This window comes from Rhynchophorus ferrugineus, unplaced genomic scaffold (assembly GCF_030347505.1).
Source record: "Rhynchophorus ferrugineus isolate W39M unplaced genomic scaffold, kcgeb_rfMv2 rfM3, whole genome shotgun sequence".
Classification (NCBI taxonomy): Eukaryota; Metazoa; Arthropoda; class Insecta; order Coleoptera; family Curculionidae; genus Rhynchophorus; species Rhynchophorus ferrugineus.
In genome coordinates, this window is record NW_027472582.1 from 42055034 (window position 1) to 42067953 (window position 12920).

A 12920-nucleotide genomic window follows, 5' to 3' on the forward strand; every position below is an offset into this window, starting at 1 on the left:
TTATGAATTAGCGATTTCGCTCCAATTCACATTCCAAGTAATATTCGGCATGCTAATTACGTTGCCGATTGCCAAATTGCATTATCTCTTATAGTTTCCGAGATATGGACTATCGACATCTAACAATATTGGCTCTGCTTCTAACTAGGGCCAGAATTGTAAAATGGTCTTATGAATTAGCGATTTCGCTCCAATTCACATTCCAAGTAATATTCGGCATGCTAATTACGTTGCCGATTGCCTAATTGCATTATCTCTTATAGTTTCCGAGATATGGACTATTGAAATTTTACACCTTAGAGTCTGTTTCTAACTTGGGCCAGAATTGTAAAATGGTCTTACGCATTAGCGATTTCGTTCCAATTCACATTCCAAGTAATATTCGGCATGCTAATTACGCTGCCGATTGCCAAATTGCATTATCTCTTATAGTTTCCGAGATATGGACTATCGACATCTAACAATATTGGCTCTGCTTCTAACTTCGGCCAGAATTGTAAAATGGTCTTATGAATTAGCGATTTCGCTCCAATTCACATTCCAAGTAATATTCGGCATGCTAATTACGCTGCCGATTGCCAAATTGCATTATCTCTTATAGTTTCCGAGATATGGACTATCGACATCTAACAATATTGGCTCTGCTTCTAACTTGAGCCAGAATTGTAAAATGGTCTTATGAGTTAGCGATTTCGCTCCAATTCACATTCTAAGTAATATTCGGCATGCTAATTACGTTGTCGATTGCCAAATTGCATTATCTCTTATAGTTTCCGAGATATGGACTATCGACATCTGACAATATTGGCTCTGCTTCTAACTTGGGCCAGAATTGTAAAATGGTCTTACGAATTAACGATTTCGTTCCAATTCACATTCCAAGTAATATTCGGCATGCTAATTACGTTGCCGATTGTCAAATTGCATTATCTCTTATAGTTTCCGAGATATGGACTATCGACATCTGAAAATATTGGCTCTGCTTCTAACTTGGGCCAGAATTGTAAAATGGTCTTACGAATTAACGATTTCGTTCCAATTCACATTCCAAGTAATATTCGGCATGCTAATTACGTTGCCGTTTGCCAAATTGCATTATCTCTTATAGTTTCCGAGATATGGACTATCGACATCTGACAAAATTGGCTCTGCTTCTAACTTGGGCCAGAATTGTAAAATGGTCTTATGAATTAGCGATTTCGTTCCAATTCACATTCCAAGTAATATTCGGCATGCTAATTACGCTGCCGATTGCCAAATTGCATTATCTCTTATAGTTTCCGAGATATGGACTATCGACATCTGACAATATTGGCTCTGCTTCTAACTTGGGCCAGAATTGTAAAATGGTCTTATGAATTAGCGATTTCGCTCCAATTCACATTCCAAGTAATATTCGGCATGCTAATTACGTTGCCGATTGCCAAATTGCATTATCTCTTATAGTTTCCGAGATATGGACTATCGAAATTTTACACCTTAGAGTCTGTTTCTAACTGGGGCCAGAATTGTAAAATGGTCTTATGAATTAGCGATTTCGTTCCAATTCACATTCCAAGTAATATTCGGCATGCTAATTACGCTGCCGATTGCCAAATTGCATTATCTCTTATAGTTTCCGAGATATGGACTATCGACATCTGACAATATTGGCTCTGCTTCTAACTTGGGCCAGAATTGTAAAATGGTCTTATGAATTAGCGATTTCGCTCCAATTCACATTCCAAGTAATATTCGGCATGCTAATTACGTTGCCGATTGCCAAATTGCATTATCTCTTATAGTTTCCGAGATATGGACTATCGAAATTTTACACCTTAGAGTCTGTTTCTAACTGGGGCCAGAATTGTAAAATGGTCTTACGAATTAGCGATTTCGTTCCAATTCACATTCCAAGTAATATTCGGCATGCTAATTACGCTGCCGATTGCCAAATTGCATTATCTCTTATAGTTTCCGAGATATGGACTATTGAAATTTTACACCTTAGAGTCTGTTTCTAACTGGGGTCAATATTGTAAAATGGTCTTACGAATTAGCGATTTCGTTCCAATTCACATTCCAAGTAATATTCAGCATGCTAACTACGCTGCCGATTGCCAAATTGCATTATCTCTTATAGTTTCCGAGATATGGACTATCGACATCTAACAATATTGGCTCTGCTTCTAACTTGGGCCAGAATTGTAAAATGGTCTTATGAATTAGCGATTTCGCTCCAATTCACATTCCAAGTAATATTCGGCATGCTAATTACGCTGCCGATTGCCAAATTGCATTATCTCTTATAGTTTCCGAGATATGGACTATCGACATCTAACAATATTGGCTCTGCTTCTAACTTGAGCCAGAATTGTAAAATGGTCTTATGAGTTAGCGATTTCGCTTCAATTCACATTCTAAGTAATATTCGGCATGCTAATTACGTTGCCGATTGCCAAATTGCATTATCTCTTATAGTTTCCGAGATATGGACAATCGAAATTTTACACCTTAGAGTCTGTTTCTAACTGGGGTCAAAATTGTAAAATGGTCTTACGAATTAGCGATTTCGTTCCAATTCACATTCCAAGTAATACTCGGCATGCTAATTACGTTGCCGATTGCCAAATTGCATTATCTCTTATAGTTTCCGAGATATGGACTATCGACATCTGCAAATATTGGCTCTGCTTCTAACTTGGGGCAGAATTGTAAAATGGTCTTACGAATTAACGATTTCGTTCCAATTCACATTCCAAGTAATATTCGGCATGCTAATTACGTTGCCGATTGCCAAATTGCATTATCTCTTATAGTTTCCGAGATATGGACTATCGACATCTGACAAAATTGGCTCTGCTTCTAACTTGGGCCAGAATTGTAAAATGGCCTTATTAATTAGCGATTTCGTTCCAATTCACATTCCAAGTAATATTCGGCATGCTAATTACGCTGCCGATTGCCAAATTGCATTATCTCTTATAGTTTCCGAGATATGGACTATCGACATCTGAAAATATTGGCTCTGCTTCTAACTTGGGCCAGAATTGTAAAATGGTCTTACGAATTAACGATTTCGTTCCAATTCACATTCCAAGTAATATTCGGCATGCTAATAACGTTGCCGATTGCCAAATTGCATTATCTCTTATAGTTTCCGAGATACGAACTATCGACATCTGACAATATTGGCTCTGCTTCTAACTTGGGCCAGAATTGTAAAATGGTCTTATGAATTAGCGATTTCGCTCCAATTCACATTCCAAGTAATATTCGGCATGCTAATTACGTTGCCGATTGCCAAATTGCATTATCTCTTATAGTTTCCGAGATATGGACTATCGAAATTTTACACCTTAGAGTCTGTTTCTAACTGGGGCAGAATTGTAAAATGGTCTTATGAATTAGCGATTTCGTTCCAATTCACATTCCAAGTAATATTCGGCATGCTAATTACGTTGCCGATTGCCAAATTGCATTATCTCTTATAGTTTCCGAGATATGGACTATCGGCATCTAACAATATAGGCTCTGCTTCTAACTTGGGCCAGAATTGTAAAATGGTCTTATGAATTAGCGATTTCGCTCCAATTCACATTCCAAGTAATATTCGGCATGCTAATTACGTTGCCGATTGCCAAATTGCATTATCTCTTATAGTTTCCGAGATATGGACTATCGACATCTAACAATATTGGCTCTGCTTCTAACTAGGGCCAGAATTGTAAAATGGTCTTATGAATTAGCGATTTCGCTCCAATTCACATTCCAAGTAATATTCGGCATGCTAATTACGTTGCCGATTGCCAAATTGCATTATCTCTTATAGTTTCCGAGATATGGACTATTGAAATTTTACACCTTAGAGTCTGTTTCTAACTGGGGTCAAAATTGTAAAATGGTCTTACGAATTAGCGATTTCGTTCCAATTCACATTCCAAGTAATATTCGGCATGCTAATTACGCTGCCGATTGCCAAATTGCATTATCTCTTATAGTTTCCGAGATATGGACTATCGACATCTAACAATATTGGCTCTGCTTCTAACTTGGGCCAGAATTGTAAAATGGTCTTATGAATTAGCGATTTCGCTCCAATTCACATTCCAAGTAATATTCGGCATGCTGATTACGCTGCCGATTGCCAAATTGCATTATCTCTTATAGTTTCCGAGATATGGACTATCGACATCTAACAATATTGGCTCTGCTTCTAACTTGAGCCAGAATTGTAAAATGGTCTTATGAGTTAGCGATTTCGCTTCAATTCACATTCTAAGTAATATTCGGCATGCTAATTACGTTGCCGATTGCCAAATTGCATTATCTCTTATAGTTTCCGAGATATGGACAATCGAAATTTTACACCTTAGAGTCTGTTTCTAACTTCGGTCAAAATTGTAAAATGGTCTTACGAATTAGCGATTTCGTTCCAATTCACATTCCAAGTAATACTCGGCATGCTAATTACGTTGCCGATTGCCAAATTGCATTATCTCTTATAGTTTCCGAGATATGGACTATCGACATCTGAAAATATTGGCTCTGCTTCTAACTTGGGCCAGAATTGTAAAATGGTCTTACGAATTAACGATTTCGTTCCAATTCACATTCCAAGTAATATTCGGCATGCTAATTACGTTGCCGATTGCCAAATTGCATTATCTCTTATAGTTTCCGAGATATGGACTATCGACATCTGACAAAATTGGCTCTGCTTCTAACTTGGGCCAGAATTGTAAAATGGTCTTATTAATTAGCGATTTCGTTCCAATTCACATTCCAAGTAATATTCGGCATGCTAATCACGCTGCCGATTGCCAAATTGCATTATCTCTTATAGTTTCCGAGATATGGACTATCGACATCTGACAACATTGGCTCTGCTTCTAACTTGGGCCAGAATTGTAAAATGGTCTTATGAATTAGCGATTTCGCTCCAATTCACATTCCAAGTAATATTCGGCATGCTAATTACGTTGCCGATTGCCAAATTGCATTATCTCTTATAGTTTCCGAGATATGGACTATCGAAATTTTACACCTTAGAGTCTGTTTCTAACTGGGGCCAGAATTGTAAAATGGTCTTATGAATTAGCGATTTCTTTCCAATTCACATTCCAAGTAATATTCGGCATACTAATTACGTTGCCGATTGCCAAATTGCATTATCTCTTATAGTTTCCGAGATATGGACTATCGACATCTAACAATATTGGCTCTGCTTCTAACTTGGGCCAGAATTGTAAAATGGTCTTATGAGTTAGCGATTTCGCTCCAATTCACATTCTAAGTAATATTCGGCATGCTAATTACGTTGCCGATTGCCAAATTGCATTATCTCTTATAGTTTCCGAGATATGGACTATTGAAATTTTACACCTTAGAGTCTGTTTCTAACTGGGGTCAAAATTGTAAAATGGTCTTACGAATTAGCGATTTCGTTCCAATTCACATTCCAAGTAATATTCGGCATGCTAATTACGCTGCCGATTGCCAAATTGCATTATCTCTTATAGTTTCCGAGATATGGACTATCGACATCTAACAATATTGGCTCTGCTTCTAACTTGGGCCAGAATTGTAAAATGGTCTTATGAATTAGCGATTTCGCTCCAATTCACATTCCAAGTAATATTCGGCATGCTGATTACGCTGCCGATTGCCAAATTGCATTATCTCTTATAGTTTCCGAGATATGGACTATCGACATCTAACAATATTGGCTCTGCTTCTAACTTGAGCCAGAATTGTAAAATGGTCTTATGAGTTAGCGATTTCGCTTCAATTCACATTCTAAGTAATATTCGGCATGCTAATTACGTTGCCGATTGCCAAATTGCATTATCTCTTATAGTTTCCGAGATATGGACAATCGAAATTTTACACCTTAGAGTCTGTTTCTAACTTCGGTCAAAATTGTAAAATGGTCTTACGAATTAGCGATTTCGTTCCAATTCACATTCCAAGTAATACTCGGCATGCTAATTACGTTGCCGATTGCCAAATTGCATTATCTCTTATAGTTTCCGAGATATGGACTATCGACATCTGAAAATATTGGCTCTGCTTCTAACTTGGGCCAGAATTGTAAAATGGTCTTACGAATTAACGATTTCGTTCCAATTCACATTCCAAGTAATATTCGGCATGCTAATTACGTTGCCGATTGCCAAATTGCATTATCTCTTATAGTTTCCGAGATATGGACTATCGACATCTGACAAAATTGGCTCTGCTTCTAACTTGGGCCAGAATTGTAAAATGGTCTTATTAATTAGCGATTTCGTTCCAATTCACATTCCAAGTAATATTCGGCATGCTAATCACGCTGCCGATTGCCAAATTGCATTATCTCTTATAGTTTCCGAGATATGGACTATCGACATCTGACAACATTGGCTCTGCTTCTAACTTGGGCCAGAATTGTAAAATGGTCTTATGAATTAGCGATTTCGCTCCAATTCACATTCCAAGTAATATTCGGCATGCTAATTACGTTGCCGATTGCCAAATTGCATTATCTCTTATAGTTTCCGAGATATGGACTATCGAAATTTTACACCTTAGAGTCTGTTTCTAACTGGGGCCAGAATTGTAAAATGGTCTTATGAATTAGCGATTTCTTTCCAATTCACATTCCAAGTAATATTCGGCATACTAATTACGTTGCCGATTGCCAAATTGCATTATCTCTTATAGTTTCCGAGATATGGACTATCGACATCTAACAATATTGGCTCTGCTTCTAACTTGGGCCAGAATTGTAAAATGGTCTTATGAGTTAGCGATTTCGCTCCAATTCACATTCTAAGTAATATTCGGCATGCTAATTACGTTGCCGATTGCCAAATTGCATTATCTCTTATAGTTTCCGAGATATGGACTATCGACATCTAACAATATAGGCTCTGCTTCTAACTTGGGCCAGAATTGTAAAATGGTCTTACGAATTAGCGATTTCGTTTCAATTCACATTCCAAGTAATATTCGGAATGCTAATTACGTTGCCGATTGCCAAATTGCATTATCTCTTATAGTTTCCGAGATATGGACTATCGACATCTGACAATATTGGCTCTGCTTCTAACTTGGGCCAGAATTGTAAAATGGTCTTATTAATTAGCGATTTCGCTCCAATTCACATTCCAAGTAATATTCGGCATGCTAATTACGTTGCCGATTGCCAAATTGCATTATCTCTTATAGTTTCCGAGATATGGACTATCGACATCTAACAATATTGGCTCTGCTTCTAACTAGGGCCAGAATTGTAAAATGGTCTTATGAATTAGCGATTTCGCTCCAATTCACATTCCAAGTAATATTCGGCATGCTAATTACGTTGCCGATTGCCAAATTGCATTATCTCTTATAGTTTCCGAGATATGGACAATCGAAATTTTACACCTTAGAGTATGTTTCTAACTGGGGTCAAAATTGTAAAATGGTCTTAGAATTAGCGATTTCGTTCCAATTCACATTCCAAGTAATATTCGGCATGCTATTTACGCTGCCGATTGCCAAATTGCATTATCTCTTATAGTTTCCGAGATATGGACTATCGACATCTAACAATATAGGCTCTGCTTCTAACTTGGGCCAGAATTGTAAAATGGTCTTACGAATTAGCGATTTCGTTCCAATCCACATTCCAAGTAATATTCGGAATGCTAATTACGTTGCCGATTGCCAAATTGCATTATCTCTTATAGTTTCCCAGATATGGACTATCGACATCTGACAATATTGGCTCTGCTTCTAACTTGGGCCAGAATTGTAAAATGGTCTTATGAATTAGCGATTTCGCTCCAATTCACATTCCAAGTAATATTCGGCATGCTAATTACGTTGCCGATTGCCAAATTGCATTATCTCTTATAGTTTCCGAGATATGGACTATCGACATCTAACAATATTGGCTCTGCTTCTAACTAGGGCCAGAATTGTAAAATGGTCTTATGAATTAGCGATTTCGCTCCAATTCACATTCCAAGTAATATTCGGCATGCTAATTACGTTGCCGATTGCCAAATTGCATTATCTCTTATAGTTTCCGAGATATGGACTATTGAAATTTTACACCTTAGAGTCTGTTTCTAACTGGGGTCAATATTGTAAAATGGTCTTACGAATTAGCTATTTCGTTCCAATTCACATTCCAAGTAATATTCAGCATGCTAACTACGCTGCCGATTGCCAAATTGCATTATCTCTTATAGTTTCCGAGATATGGACTATCGACATCTAACAATATTGGCTCTGCTTCTAACTTGGGCCAGAATTGTAAAATGGTCTTATGAATTAGCGATTTCGCTCCAATTCACATTCCAAGTAATATTCGGCATGCTAATTACGCTGCCGATTGCCAAATTGCATTATCTCTTATAGTTTCCGAGATATGGACTATCGACATCTAACAATATTGGCTCTGCTTCTAACTTGAGCCAGAATTGTAAAATGGTCTTATGAGTTAGCGATTTCGCTTCAATTCACATTCTAAGTAATATTCGGCATGCTAATTACGTTGCCGATTGCCAAATTGCATTATCTCTTATAGTTTCCGAGATATGGACAATCGAAATTTTACACCTTAGAGTCTGTTTCTAACTGGGGTCAAAATTGTAAAATGGTCTTACGAATTAGCGATTTCGTTCCAATTCACATTCCAAGTAATACTCGGCATGCTAATTACGTTGCCGATTGCCAAATTGCATTATCTCTTATAGTTTCCGAGATATGGACTATCGACATCTGAAAATATTGGCTCTGCTTCTAACTTGGGGCAGAATTGTAAAATGGTCTTACGAATTAACGATTTCGTTACAATTCACATTCCAAGTAATATTCGGCATGCTAATTACGTTGCCGATTGCCAAATTGCATTATCTCTTATAGTTTCCGAGATATGGACTATCGACATCTGACAAAATTGGCTCTGCTTCTAACTTGGGCCAGAATTGTAAAATGGCCTTATTAATTAGCGATTTCGTTCCAATTCACATTCCAAGTAATATTCGGCATGCTAATTACGCTGCCGATTGCCAAATTGCATTATCTCTTATAGTTTCCGAGATATGGACTATCGACATCTGAAAATATTGGCTCTGCTTCTAACTTGGGCCAGAATTGTAAAATGGTCTTACGAATTAACGATTTCGTTCCAATTCACATTCCAAGTAATATTCGGCATGCTAATAACGTTGCCGATTGCCAAATTGCATTATCTCTTATAGTTTCCGAGATATGAACTATCGACATCTGACAATATTGGCTCTGCTTCTAACTTGGGCCAGAATTGTAAAATGGTCTTATGAATTAGCGATTTCGCTCCAATTCACATTCCAAGTAATATTCGGCATGCTAATTACGTTGCCGATTGCAAAATTGCATTATCTCTTATAGTTTCCGAGATATGGACTATCGAAATTTTACACCTTAGAGTCTGTTTCTAACTGGGGCCAGAATTGTAAAATGGTCTTATGAATTAGCGATTTCGTTCCAATTCACATTCCAAGTAATATTCGGCATGCTAATTACGTTGCCGATTGCCAAATTGCATTATCTCTTATAGTTTCCGAGATATGGACTATCGACATCTAACAATATAGGCTCTGCTTCTAACTTGGGCCAGAATTGTAAAATGGTCTTATGAATTAGCGATTTCGCTCCAATTCACATTCCAAGTAATATTCGGCATGCTAATTACGTTGCCGATTGCCAAATTGCATTATCTCTTATAGTTTCCGAGATATGGACTATCGACATCTAACAATATTGGCTCTGCTTCTAACTAGGGCCAGAATTGTAAAATGGTCTTATGAATTAGCGATTTCGCTCCAATTCACATTCCAAGTAATATTCGGCATGCTAATTAGGTTGCCGATTGCCAAATTGCATTATCTCTTATAGTTTCCGAGATATGGACTATTGAAATTTTACACCTTAGAGTCTGTTTCTAACTGGGGTCAAAATTGTAAAATGGTCTTACGAATTAGCGATTTCGTTCCAATTCACATTCCAAGTAATATTCGGCATGCTAATTACGCTGCCGATTGCCAAATTGCATTATCTCTTATAGTTTCCGAGATATGGACTATCGACATCTAACAATATTGGCTCTGCTTCTAACTTGGGCCAGAATTGTAAAATGGTCTTATGAATTAGCGATTTCGCTCCAATTCACATTCCAAGTAATATTCGGCATGCTGATTACGCTGCCGATTGCCAAATTGCATTATCTCTTATAGTTTCCGAGATATGGACTATCGACATCTAACAATATTGGCTCTGCTTCTAACTTGAGCCAGAATTGTAAAATGGTCTTATGAGTTAGCGATTTCGCTTCAATTCACATTCTAAGTAATATTCGGCATGCTAATTACGTTGCCGATTGCCAAATTGCATTATCTCTTATAGTTTCCGAGATATGGACAATCGAAATTTTACACCTTAGAGTCTGATTCTAACTTCGGTCAAAATTGTAAAATGGTCTTACGAATTAGCGATTTCGTTCCAATTCACATTCCAAGTAATACTCGGCATGCTAATTACGTTGCCGATTGCCAAATTGCATTATCTCTTATAGTTTCCGAGATATGGACTATCGACATCTGAAAATATTGGCTCTGCTTCTAACTTGGGCCAGAATTGTAAAATGGTCTTACGAATTAACGATTTCGTTCCAATTCACATTCCAAGTAATATTTGGCATGCTAATTACGTTGCCGATTGCCAAATTGCATTAACTCTTATAGTTTCCGAGATATGGACTATCGACATCTGACAAAATTGGCTCTGCTTCTAACTTGGGCCAGAATTGTAAAATGGTCTTATTAATTAGCGATTTCGTTCCAATTCACATTCCAAGTAATATTCGGCATGCTAATCACGCTGCCGATTGCCAAATTGCATTATCTCTTATAGTTTCCGAGATATGGACTATCGACATCTGACAATATTGGCTCTGCTTCTAACTTGGGCCAGAATTGTAAAATGGTCTTATGAATTAGCGATTTCGCTCCAATTCACATTCCAAGTAATATTCGGCATGCTAATTACGTTGCCGATTGCCAAATTGCATTATCTCTTATAGTTTCCGAGATATGGACTATCGAAATTTTACACCTTAGAGTCTGTTTCTAACTGGGGCCAGAATTGTAAAATGGTCTTATGAATTAGCGATTTCTTTCCAATTCACATTCCAAGTAATATTCGGCATACTAATTACGTTGCCGATTGCCAAATTGCATTATCTCTTATAGTTTCCGAGATATGGACTATCGACATCTAACAATATTGGCTCTGCTTCTAACTTGGGCCAGAATTGTAAAATGGTCTTATGAGTTAGCGATTTCGCTCCAATTCACATTCTAAGTAATATTCGGCATGCTAATTACGTTGCCGATTGCCAAATTGCATTATCTCTTATAGTTTCCGAGATATGGACTATCGACATCTAACAATATAGGCTCTGCTTCTAACTTGGGCCAGAATTGTAAAATGGTCTTACGAATTAGCGATTTCGTTTCAATTCACATTCCAAGTAATATTCGGAATGCTAATTACGTTGCCGATTGCCAAATTGCATTATCTCTTATAGTTTCCGAGATATGGACTATCGACATCTGACAATATTGGCTCTGCTTCTAACTTGGGCCAGAATTGTAAAATGGTCTTATTAATTAGCGATTTCGCTCCAATTCACATTCCAAGTAATATTCGGCATGCTAATTACGTTGCCGATTGCCAAATTGCATTATCTCTTATAGTTTCCGAGATATGGACTATCGACATCTAACAATATTGGCTCTGCTTCTAACTAGGGCCAGAATTGTAAAATGGTCTTATGAATTAGCGATTTCGCTCCAATTCACATTCCAAGTAATATTCGGCATGCTAATTACGTTGCCGATTGCCATATTCCATTATCTCTTATAGTTTCCGAGATATGGACTATTGAAATTTTACACCTTAGAGTCTGTTTCTAACTGGGGTCAAAATTGTAAAATGGTCTTACGAATTAGCGATTTCGTTCCAATTCACATTCCAAGTAATATTCGGCATGCTAATTACGCTGCCGATTGCCAAATTGCATTATCTCTTATAGTTTCCGAGATATGGACTATCGACATCTAACAATATTGGCTCTTCTTCTAACTTGGGCCAGAATTGTAAAATGGTCTTATGAATTAGCGATATCGCTCCAATTCACATTCCAAGTAATATTCGGCATGCTAATTACGCTACCGATTGCCAAATTGCATTATCTCTTATAGTTTCCGAGATATGGACTATCGACATCTGAAAATATTGGCTCTGCTTCTAACTTGGGCCAGAATTGTAAAATGGTCTTACGAATTAACGATTTCGTTCCAATTCACATTCCAAGTAATATTCGGCATGCTAATTACGTTGCCGATTGCCAAATTGCATTATCTCTTATAGCTTCCGAGATATGGACTATCGACATCTGACAAGATTGGCTCTGCTTCTAACTTGGGCCAGAATTGTAAAATGGTCTTATGAATTAGCGATTTCGCTCCAATTCACATTCCAAGTAATATTCGGCATGCTAATTACGCTGCCGATTGCCAAATTGCATTATCTCTTATAGTTTCCGAGATATGGACTATCGACATCTGACAATATTGGCTCTGCTTCTAACTTGGGCCAGAATTGTAAAATGGTCTTATGAATTAGCGATTTCGCTCCAATTCACATTCCAAGTAATATTCGGCATGCTAATTACGTTGCCGATTGCAAATTGCATTATCTCTTATAGTTTCCGAGATATGGACTATCGAAATTTTACACCTTAGAGTCTGTTTCTAACTGGGGCCAGAATTGTAAAATGGTCTTATGAATTAGCGATTTCGTTCCAATTCATATTCCAAGTAATATTCGGCATGCTATTTACGCTGCCGATTGCCAAATTG